This window comes from Pangasianodon hypophthalmus, chromosome 17, assembly GCF_027358585.1.
Source record: "Pangasianodon hypophthalmus isolate fPanHyp1 chromosome 17, fPanHyp1.pri, whole genome shotgun sequence".
NCBI classification, from domain to species: Eukaryota; Metazoa; Chordata; class Actinopteri; order Siluriformes; family Pangasiidae; genus Pangasianodon; species Pangasianodon hypophthalmus.
In genome coordinates, this window is record NC_069726.1 from 15,317,738 (window position 1) to 15,329,893 (window position 12,156).

Sequence of the window (12,156 nt, forward strand, 5' to 3'; positions counted from 1 at the left end):
TATATATATTTGAATCCATTTATTTTGTAATATATTGTAAATATGTGAATTTATCCACATGTTTTCCCTTGTCTGTGTTGGTTTTCCTCTGGGATCTCTGGTTTCCTCCTACTGTCCAAAAACATGCAGTGTGTGTGTGAATGGTGCCTTGCGATGCATTAGCGTCCCATCTGGGGTGTATTCTCCTGCCTCGTGCCCAGTGTTCCTGGGATTCGCTCCGGATTTACTGTGACTTTGACCAGGATAAAGCAGTTACAGAATTGTTGCATAAGTGTTCTGTTGGAAAGTAGCAGCTTATTCATTTTGAACCAGAATGCAGGCCAATATGAATCTCCTTGACATGTTCACCAGTAACTAAAACTAGTCTATTAAATACCTATTTATTTATGTGGAGACATGGATTTACTTATACTGCAGTTAATCCTCTTAAATTAAACAGCACTATTAAAAAGGACATTCCATTTTTTAAAAAAAAATATAATCATTATCCATCACATCTGTAGTGTACATATGATAACAATGGACAAGGTTTTCAACATATTTCCCTGTAGTGAGGAAAATATGGAAAACCTGTTTCTCAAACTCACTTACAGTATACAGTGGGGTCCAAAAGTCTGAGACCACACTGAAAATCTGGGATTTTTCTGGATTTTTTTTTTAAATTTAAAATGGGAAATAAACAGAAGGTTTTAGAATTTTGAAATATTTAAAACAAAGAAAGTAAATGTTCAGTAACTTGAATATTTAATATTTCTAAGATTTCTAGGTCCCTATTTAAATGTAAGCAGATGTGATATTGACCTTGTTAAATGCTTTGTACAAAAAGTCAGATTTTCCTCCTGCCTAATCTCTTCTATTGAAGCATGTGTTCAAACGACACTCCGGTGGATTTGTTCTAAAATGGATCATAAGATTTTGCACAAACTTGTGGAGTCCATGCCAGCTCGAGTGCACACTGTCATTAAAGCAAAAAGTGGACACAGCAAATAGTAAGAAACTCTGAAATTCATATAAATATTTCAAAGATTCTAATTTTCACTCAAGTTGTTGTCTGTAATATAATTTGTCATGAAAATATTTGTATTAAATTAGAAAATGTTGCAAAATAGAAGCATTTTCACTAGTGGTCTCAGACATTCGGACCCCTCTGTAAGTCTAAGGGCAGTTGTTAGTGCAGGCAATAAACATTATGGTGAGGTGTAGAATTTTTGTAAAATACATTAATAAATTGTTCAGTCAGGGAAATTTGTAAATTCACAATATAAATCCCAAGCTTACTGCAAGAGCAGGCTAATTTTTAAGAGGAAAGAATTTGTTCTTATACATTAGGTATTTGTCAGGGTCTGTTCAAACATAGATACCAGAAATTTTAGAGAAAACATCATAATTTATAATTATGATTATGATGATGATGATTAATGATCATTATGATAATTTGAAATGCTTTTTACTATATTGCTCCAATTTTGGAAAGTTGGCTAAAACTACAGAAGGAGAGCTTTGGCTGAACATTCTCTCATGTCTGTCTCATCATCACATCTTCTTAGTCGATTGGAACAATTATAGTTTGAATCTGTGTCATAAAGTCACATATTTTAAACATTTATTGTGAGTGAGTGAGTTAAACAGTATTTTAATTCCCAGAACAGGGAACCAGGTTAAAAATATTGCCTGTGGTAACCACCATTATATAGAGATTTAGGTTGAAAAACCACTAGAGTATCTCTTTAAAGTGGAAAAAAAAAACTAACATGGCCCATTATGAAGTGCAAAACTGACATCACACAAACTGGACCTATGTTGACTGTAATCTGCACCACACCAGTGATCATATCAGCACTGTTCATAAATATCTGTATGTATATATGTATATGTATATATATGTACGAATATATGTATTGTTAGTATTGGAAATGAGCTCTACGCTGGTAGTACCCTCTGCTCCTCCCTCTGCTGGACTGGACCACTGCTGGGAGATCGTTGAATGCTCAGCTTGGTAGTTGTCAGGTATAGTTTGTCAGGCTTTGGTTTCCCTGGTGCTTCTCCCACAGAATGTCATCAGATGCAGTGTAAGGTAGTAGGTGGTACTCATCCATGCAGTAGAGCCAATGATTTCATTTCCACCCCTCTATGCAGTAGACTTGGAGCTGGTGATGGAAAATCAGCAGGATGCAGCTCAAAAGCTCAAGTGATTTTGTAGCAAACATGCCAGTCTGGTGGACTGACAGTGAGCTTTGTAACAGAACGTGAATTTTGGCCTTCATGCAACAGTAGGCAGGCTCAAAACCTTATTTACCATCTGTTTTGCACAACCATCTAGCAGGCATATCAGCCTCCGTGATTTGCTGTTCTATTTTTAGGTTTAATAAGATGTCATCAGGGCGGCACAGTGGTGCAGCAGGTAGCATTGCCGCCTCACATCTCCAAGGTCCCCAGTTTGATCAATGAGCTCAGGTTACTCTGCGTGTGGAGTTTCTTTTCATGTTCCCACGTGTGTTTTCTCCTGGACGTCTGGTTTCCTCACACCTCCCAAAACATGTATGTGAATTGGCTACACGAAATTGCCCCTAGGAAACCCCTTACAATTTATGTATAGATTATCTTTACTACCAAAGGTTGCATCACTTGCCGAACTGTTTGTGCTTTTCAGTAAAGTTCTTTGTTTCTAATACATCTAAAGCCTAGGGGGAATTCTGTCTCAGTGCCACATGCTGCATTTGTGATTATGGTGACGGAATTTAAATGTGCAGCCACTGGCCTGTGAAATCTCCTTTTTATAGACCTATGTGTGACTCAGCCAAGCGCCTGGCCATTTACTTAAATTAATATTAGTTCGGACGCTATATTACAGCTTAGAGCAAAGTTCTTCCTTGTCAGTTAGGATTATAGAGTTTAGGTTACTTCCCAACAAGGCAACAAGTTGATCATGCCAATTTATAGAAATGTCTTTGTATATTAAAAATGATACATTTTATTACTTGCACAGTGAAGCCAGTATGTGAAACTTTAAGGTACTCCTCAAGAAACAGCATAAATCATGGGAAAATAAACATTAAATACTAAGAGTTACATTTTTATAATCCAACAACTGATGAAATAATGACTTTCTGCTAACAAAAAAAAAAAAAAAATTCAGAATTTCTTTTTCTTTGTAATAAAGATTTTCTCAGGTGGAGCAGAATTGCTGAATCACACTTCGATTCTGAGCTTTGATTCTGGTTGCTGTCTGTGCAGGGTTTCATTTCCCATGTTCTTCCCATGTCCCATAGGGGTTTCCTCTAGGTTCTCCAGTTTCATGTACACATGTATTCACACTTAGGGGTAATTTGTCCTAGCCAATCCACCTCCACACTGGCACCTAACCTGTGCCCAGGTTTGAGCCTGGGACGGTGGATCTGTGAGGCAGCAATGCTACTTGCTGTGCCACTGAGCCACCCAGGGAAAAACTGAAGGATTTTGAAACAAATGAGACATATGGTTAATGATGGTACACAATCCGTTTATATACCATTAATTACAACAAATGTCATAACAAAACGTTTTTAAAAATCAAAGTTAGCTGAAAATTTGCCAGTAATTGGACCCGTGAGCCTACTCTTGTGAAGATTGATGGCATCCTGAATTTAACTAAGTGCATCTGCCACAAGGTTACAACTTGTTTGAAGGATGGATCTTTCAAGAAGATAATAATCCTGAATAGGCTTCCAAAGAAAAAAAATGGATTGCAGGAGCACAACTCAATGCTTTGCAAAGTTTATGTTTATATCTACAGGCTAGAATAGAAAGACGGATACATTCTCAGATTCTGAGTCAGACAGAAATCCACAGACAGACCGTATGTTATGTAAGATATACTGTATGTTGGCTGTTAAAGTCGTCCAGCAAAGTTGAAACAGAACTTTTGCGAGTGCACCTGGATGACTCTTTGGACAAACAAGCCCTCTGTAATGGCCTGAGACATCATGATGGCTACTTGCACACATTTACCTCCAGGCCACAGTGTGAATCATTGATAAAGGAACTCTGTGTGTTTCCTCTGGTGGAGAGGTGGCTTTTGTCTTGTTGTAATGCTCTGCATGCAGGCTAGTCCTGTGTCTCTGAAATTGTATAGATCATATGCTATAGCATTACACTTTACTTCAAAACACAGCATTTTAATGTGATGTTCTTGTTTGTCAGGAATTTTCAGCATGTGCTTTTTCATGTTCATGTGTCACCTAAGGAAGTCCTTTTTTCACTCTCCTTAATTGACAAGTTCTAAGAATAGACTTCAGAAATGTTTCTTTCTTACCTCTCTGCCTTGTTTCCTGCTTCATATATAAGCTCTCATGATTGAAAAGCCCCCATCAAAGAATTACTTCATACGCTCCCCTGCTATAGCTTGTGTATGCGCATATTAAATATTAAAGGCTTATTATCAAAACTGATTTCTAATATTCTGCGGCAGAGGGACCAGGAGGTATGCAGTGAATTAACGGGGTCTACAGTCAGGGAAAATGACCAGGGACTTCCTGTAATTAATATGCATAACATGTACATTTTGCAGCATTTGGGACTCATTTCCATGGCATAGAAATGCTGGAGCATCTCTTTGCATTCCTGATAAATATTAGCAAACAATACACTATCTCCCAGTGGTGTGGGTGAAAATGTCAAAATTCATTTTTGGTAAAACATCATTAATTTATAATGAGGGTGTTGTGTTAGGATGATCAGTGCTTAGAATAAATATCATTTTCAAGCAAATGGGCGATAAAAGCCTGCTGCCTGATTCACATGAGATGTTAATTATGAAACCAATAAATCAAACTTTTTCCATTGTTGATCTCTTTGTATTGTAATGTACTGTATGTTTGTCTATTAGATTTAGCATAAATATTCATTGGTAAAGTAATTTAAATAAATTAGGTCATCAGACTGTGTTGAAATGAACAAATTGTGTGATCTTTTGATTAGAGGTAATCTTATGCTGCCTATGAAGCTACTTCATTATAATAATTATAATTATTAATGAAGGTCACATTCACGCAGACCCTACACTAACATTTGTGCTAAAATATCTCATGTATTAGATCATCAGTTATTTGAAAACAAAAAAACAATAGAAAGACAGAACCCATTCACTTGGTAATGGCAGGTGTGTGTGTGTGTGTGTTGTAGAGTTTGTGAAAGAAAGTTTTATGTAACAAACTCCAAAAAAGAAGACATAACAGGAGCAGAAGATTTATTTGTGGCCGGGCAATGGGGTCTAAACTATCAACACAGCCTTCTAGCCTTAAGACAGAAATAATAAGTCAGACTTACAATAATACATCACAAGTATTACTCTCCGTGAACAAAAGCAAAAGATAAAAAAATTCATTAATTACAGTGTACAGAAGATAAGAAATGTGACAAGAACTGAAATCCTATTTGGTTTCATAATTACAAAGATCAGACATTTGTAATATTTCTATTTCATTTAAATTTTCTTACTGTTATGTCTTAAATTAAATTTTTTTAAATGTATGGTGGCCTGGGAAAACCCTTCACATGGTCAAACCTTGGCATTTTCTACTATGCATAGTTCTGAAAACTAGACTCTTCTGAACTAAATGTGTTTCTCTTTTTGCAGGTATGTCAATCAGCAGTAAAGTTATATCGTTTTAAAGTCTGCTTACCTCCAAAAGTGAAAAGGGAGAAAATCGCATTTAAAGATTCCATTTCCGACTGCAGCGCTGGAGCATCAACATTTTGACAGCTGCATTGATTAGGCTTATTTCTGGTTCACTATGTCACATAGCTATCCAACATCTTCAAAGTTTAATATTCACTATGTGAGGTAAACAAACTTAGCTAGCAAGGCTTTAGACATATTGAGGCAGACTGTTTTTACTACTGTGTTTGTTAAACTGGCTTCTTCCTCAACATGCTCTTTGCAGGCTGATAGACAAGGTGAGATTAAAAAGTAAATAAATACATTTCCACATTGTTTTGGTGAAATATACTGTATTTATGGTTTCTGGGTCAAAACCCAATTTTTCATGGCTTTTCAATTTTTTTGGCTGTTTGGTCACATCGACATCCAGTGAGTTTCCCCAGACTGCTACACATATGATGGGGGAAACCAAACCAAAAAACTATTAGAATAATAGAATAATTACAAGAATAGTTTTGTATTTTTAAAATTTCATTCATTTTATTTACCCAGAATATAATAAATATACACAGTTTCTGGTGATAGTCTATATGCATCTGTGCTCTGCTGTTCAGTTATAATGTGCTATGATCTGTGATAACAGTGGTGTTTTTGCAGCTCTGTTTGCTTTAAGGTGTCAGGGTCCATCAGGAGCGCACTGCATCAGGTCATGTGACTATATCCTCCTCGCCCACTGATGCCAGTGGAGAATCTTATCTGCAGAGACGGGCTGTGACCTTCTGTCTCCTCCACAGAAGTTCAAAGCCCCATACACCACCCCGAGATCAGCATCAGCATCAGCTCATCCTCTCTGTCCATGCAAGAGAGAGAGAGAGAGAAAGAGAGAGAGAAAGCATGCGAGCATGAAAGAAAGTTATAACACATTAAAGGAACCACACAAGCTCAAATAGATTAGGACACACAGTCATATCTCCTAAAGTACAGGCAAGCAATGTGTAGGAAATGGTGGATTTCATTGCAGGACTCAGTCTCTGAAAAAATATTTACTGCATTTAATTACATTTACTTGCTTTAATGATCCCCATAAGGGTGAGTCATATTCCATCTCTTTATGCATTCTTTATAGATCAGTAAAGGGCCAAAAGAAAGAAAGCTCTGCAAAACCTGACATCTTAGTAAGTGAAAATATCTTGAATATAGTCAGACTTATCTAGTATTTCCTATTATAAAATTTCAATTAACCAAATATAAGTTTATGAAACCTATTTCTAGACATTCTTTTACTCATGTCAAGCTTGAATTGTCTTGTTCTATGGTCAGATAATTTTGCTTCTTTCTAGAAATAAATGCTTAAGATTAGCAGAATTATCTGCCCATAGAACAAGACAATTCAAGCTTGAAATTAGTAAAATTGTCTAGAACTAGGTTTTAGTAATCTTATATTTGGTCTGTTGTAATCTTGTAATAGGATCTACTAAATAAATTTCACTACGTTCAAGATATTTTATCTTGCTAAGATGTCATTTTTTGTAGTGAGTGTTAAGTATTTTTAAATGGGGAAGAAAAAAAATGGGCAAGATAAAAAGATTATAATCGTAGCCTATAGAATTGCCTCGCCACACAAGGGATCAACAGGTAGTACAAACAGCCCCAGCTAAGCTTCAGTTAGCTTTCACCAAAATGGTATGTTGCCATATGGCAACAATGTGTAGTAGAGGGTTAAATAACTGTTGTACTAGAGAAAAGTAGGCATTTTTCTCTAATAGGTATTTTTCTCTAGTACCACAGTTATTTAATCCTCTACTACACATTGTTGCCATATGGCAACATACCATTTTGGTGAAAGCTAACTGAAGCTTAGTGTCAGATGCTCCAACACCTACTCTACACTTATTGCATTGACTATTTTGCTAATGTGTATACACACCTTTGTGCACTCATTACCAGCAGAAAAACCAACTTGTGAGACAGAGCTTTTGAGGAGCAAGGTATGGTCACAGTAATGAAAAATCTCTACTGCATCACATCTTTAAAAGTTATTCCAAAAGTTATTCCAAAATTGAAGCAGTTAGTGGCTAGTAAACGAGATACCTTAGACTTTTGCTAACGGACTACAGGAAAATTGGTTTGTAGTTGGTAATTTGCAGTGTCAGTCAAATGGCATTTTTCTTTGAAAGTAGGGGATTCTTATTCTCATGTTTAGTGACTGAAAGTACCAGACACTCTTGCAAGACTACACTAAAACTCAAAATTCAACCAAATACAGTGCCTTACTTCAGTGTTTCCTCCAAAGCCACAATCCTTAAGCTGCTTCACCTGCACATAATGCTAGTGCAAGAAAGAGCTTTCTGAATTGACAAATAGAATTGACAGTCAGATAGAGTCATGGTTGGATGTTCTTCATTCACATCACTTGTTTTTTTCTACTGTTTTCAGGGCAGCACAAAGACGCAGGTTTTCTCTCTGAGCTGGTGGTAGCTGGTGAAGAACTTCACTAACTGTTCTGACTTCAAAATCACTGACCCCAACTTTAAGCAATATGGTACCAGTCTATATATTGAATAGAAGATTAGTTATTATTTTTATAGTTGTATTACCAAATGGATACAAGACTAGCCTATTTACTACCATTGCCTTTCTCCACTGCCATGACAAAATTAGGTTTCATTTGTTTCACTGTCAGTTAAAGTCATTATAGCCATGAGAAACAGCTCTGAATTTTGAAACTGCTTGTAAGATCACAATCATTTATAGATAAAGGTCAAAATATTAGAGCCAAATACATTCTCTCTCGCTGTGCTTGGGGAGGTTTATTTGACAGGGTGAGATCGTTGAGGACGTCTGCATTAGGGTCAATGCCTCCAGCCTGCCAGACGGATCTGACACTCAGAACGTGGAGAAGTAGCTGCTAGCTAAATTATCACCACTGGGAGTGCACACCACAGCAGTTTACTGGCAGAAAAGGGTGTTTGCTTCCTTCATCTCTATGTGAGACGGATAGGTTCAGCCCACCAAACAAATAGCTGTTCTCTGCAAACATGAAGGCCTGTATATGAAGGGAAAGAGGGTGAAAAAAGTATCTTGCCAGAAGAAAGTTTATTGGAGATTTATTTTTCTCTTTTCAATTTTGCTCTTCCCAAAATCGATTTGAACATCTATTTCCAGCCTATTGCAATGCCATCTGGTAGAAATAACATTACAAATTCTCAACTATAAGGAAATATTTTAAAGAAGAAGTGACTTTGCTTGTGACGGTACTTGCAATAATGTAATATGATGAAACATATTATACACAGATAAAGAAAATGACTTGGTAATAGGGTGAGTCTTTAGAAGAGGACATTTAGAAACTAGTTAGCAGCTGATCTTCTTTAGGGATCAGTAATTGAAACCATCTTCTTATACAGTCACCGTTTGTTCCTAAAAGCTCCTAAGGAACTGCAGTGCATGCAATATTTTGGTAAGAGTCTCTCTCACAAACACATACACACACAATTTTTTATGAGATGAGAATCCTGCAGGTTTACCATTCAGAGAGAGACATATTGCTGCTTCAGTCTAGCATTCTGTGAGGCCAGGGAGAGATTAAAGCCAGTTTATTCTCTCAAATCAGCAGTGTGCTGTTCAGACAGGGAAGGCAGGAAAAAGCCTCTGATCCTCTATTCTCCAACAATCAGGATACATACAAATGCCTGCATTCTTTTGGTCTCAGACACTTAGGCTTAGATTCATGGAGAGAAATGAAAATGCAAATGGACTTGAAATCCTCACTGTGCATTTTAGGTTTATAAGGCAACACAAAACACAGCCTAAACAAGAGTTTCATCCTGAGTTTCATCCTGGGGCTGAAGATCACTCTGGATCTGGAGAGCTACTGCTGAGGCATCCAGAAATGCTTCTGAAATTACATTGTAAAGTTTTGGAAAATAGATATTATTTCTTTTCAACTACATTTTACTTTGGCATTTATTTGTGTAAAACTGGATTTCTCTGCCCAGAAAACAAGTTACTGTTGAAGGCCAGTCACTGAGCCTAGCTTTGCATACTGTCCTAAGCTCAGTCCAAATAAAGAAATACTGTGTCATGGATTAGTCATCATACGGCATATTTACATCCAGTTCAGTCCAAATTTTTTATTAATGCAGCAATACCCCACTGAGACAGTGCACTGTTCTGCAGCCTACTCCCAGAAATATATGGCAAGTTCTGACACATAATTCAGCAAAGAGCAAAACAAAATATTAAAATTTAAAATTTAAAACACTAAAGACATAGAGAGGAAATATCCACAAAAAACTGTTCCTCTAAAAATGTTAGTGCTTTGTAGACAATCAAAATTCCATTGTGGTTGAATTCCTCAATAACATAACCTTACATAGGATAAGTATTATATACACTATATGGCCAAAAGTTTGTGGACACCGTACCAATCACACCCATATGTGCTTGTCGAGCATCTCATTCCAGATTTAGTCCCCCTTTGCTGTTATGATAACCTTCACTCTTCTGGGAAGGCTTTCCACTAGATTTTGGGTGTTCAGTGGGGTTGAGGTCAGGGCTCTGTGCTGGGCACTCAAGTTCTTCCACACAAACCTTTGCAAACCATGTCTCTGTGGAGCTCGCTTTGTGCACAGTGGCATTGTCATGCTGGAACAGGTTTGGGCCCCTTAATTCCCTTGATTAAGGAAAACTCGTAATGCTACAGCATGCAAAAAACATTGTAGACAACTGTGCGCTTCAACCTTTGTGGCATTTTATGGACGACCATAATATGGGTGTGATAGTCAGGTGTCCACAAACTTTTGTCCATATAATGTATTTCTATAAGTAAACAGCATCAAAAAAGGTATAATCCAGCATGGTGCTTACAGATTTAAATATAGATCCAGGTAGGGTTTCTGAGTTATCTCTGATAGCTACACAAACATATAAGCATCTTCATGGCATCCTTTCATGTTAAGAGGGTATAGGGATGGATTTAGTTGATGCGTTTAGTTTCATAGACACTTAGTCTTCCTGACATCCCCAGATAAGAGCTACTTCTCTTCTGGGTAAGTGATCATACTCAAGAGCTTAGGAGTGAGCTGAGAGCTGTGTGACGAGTCATTTTCTGCATACAGTCTGTCACTGGAATCTATTCTTGTTCCTAATAATTATAGTATTATGAGTACAATAAGAAAACTGCATCAAAGTGTAGCAGCCATTACTGTATAGCGTGAACATCAAACAGAATTTGCCGCATAGATGTCATACAGATACACAAAAAAAGAATAGCCACGGGTTGTCCATTTCTTTTATGTGTTTGAGGGAACCACTGCTTGACGACACTGCAGAGCTGTGTGTGTGTGTATATGTGTGTGTAAGCAGCTCAGCTCTTGAGCCTGTTTCCATGGCAATGTTAAGCACAGGTCCATTATGCAGAACTCTTGGTCAATGATCCTCCTCTAAAGTGAACTCTTAATATTTCATCAACATCTGCACAGATTTTCCTGTAGTGTTAACAGGTCAGAGCAGAGAAGTAAAATTAATAGGCATGTCAATCAGGTTAATATTCAGTGGGATAATGTGTGCATTCCAGTGGATGGTCATACTATGTTATATTAAGAGTTATATTAAGAGTGGGTACAATAGTAAAAATCATACAATACAGCATATGAACTCACTGGCCACTTTAATGGGAACATCTGTACGCCTGCTCGTTCATACAACTATTCAGTCTGCCAATCATGTGGCAGCAGCGCAATGCATAAATTCATGCAGATACATGTCAAAAACTTCAGTTAATTTTCACATCAAACATCAGAATTAGACTTTGACTGGTTTCAGTATTTCAGAAACTGCTGATCTCCTGGGATTTTCAAGCACTACAGTCTTAACAAAAAACATCCAGTGAGTCAGTCTGCCTAAAGATGACTAAAACCTTGCTAGCTGAGTGTGATTTCCTCACACAGTGAACGTCTCACTTTGATCAAGTTTCTGGGTAGTTTCATGTGTCTCTGAAATGGACGGAGCCTAATCAATTCAGTTTGCAGTCAGATGCCAGCTGTCAAAACATCCTCAATGCTTCTGCACTGCAGTCAGAATGAAATCTTTAAATGCAGGATTTGTTCTGTCTTTTCACTTTTAGGGGAAGACATTTACTTAGAATTGAGATACATGCAAAAGAAAAAACACTTTTCACTTTACTTTTCACTTCTGTATTTTCAGTACTATACATTATATAGTCCAATATATAACTGCTAAGACAGTTTAAAAAAAAAACAACTGGGAGTTCAATCACACATTTATTCAACATCTACACAAACAAAGTAGCATAAAATTATAAGAAAATAAAACATCTAGACAAAGCATTAGCTAGCCTAGTCTAATAATTTAAATAAGACATATTAACTGCTGTATTAATTCACTTACCATGTAATTCATGTAATTTACTTGTGTAGAGTTTAAATACATGACATTAGCTATTTACTAACATTAGCACTAATGTATTTTCTAATCTATATTATTCTCCATGTCAC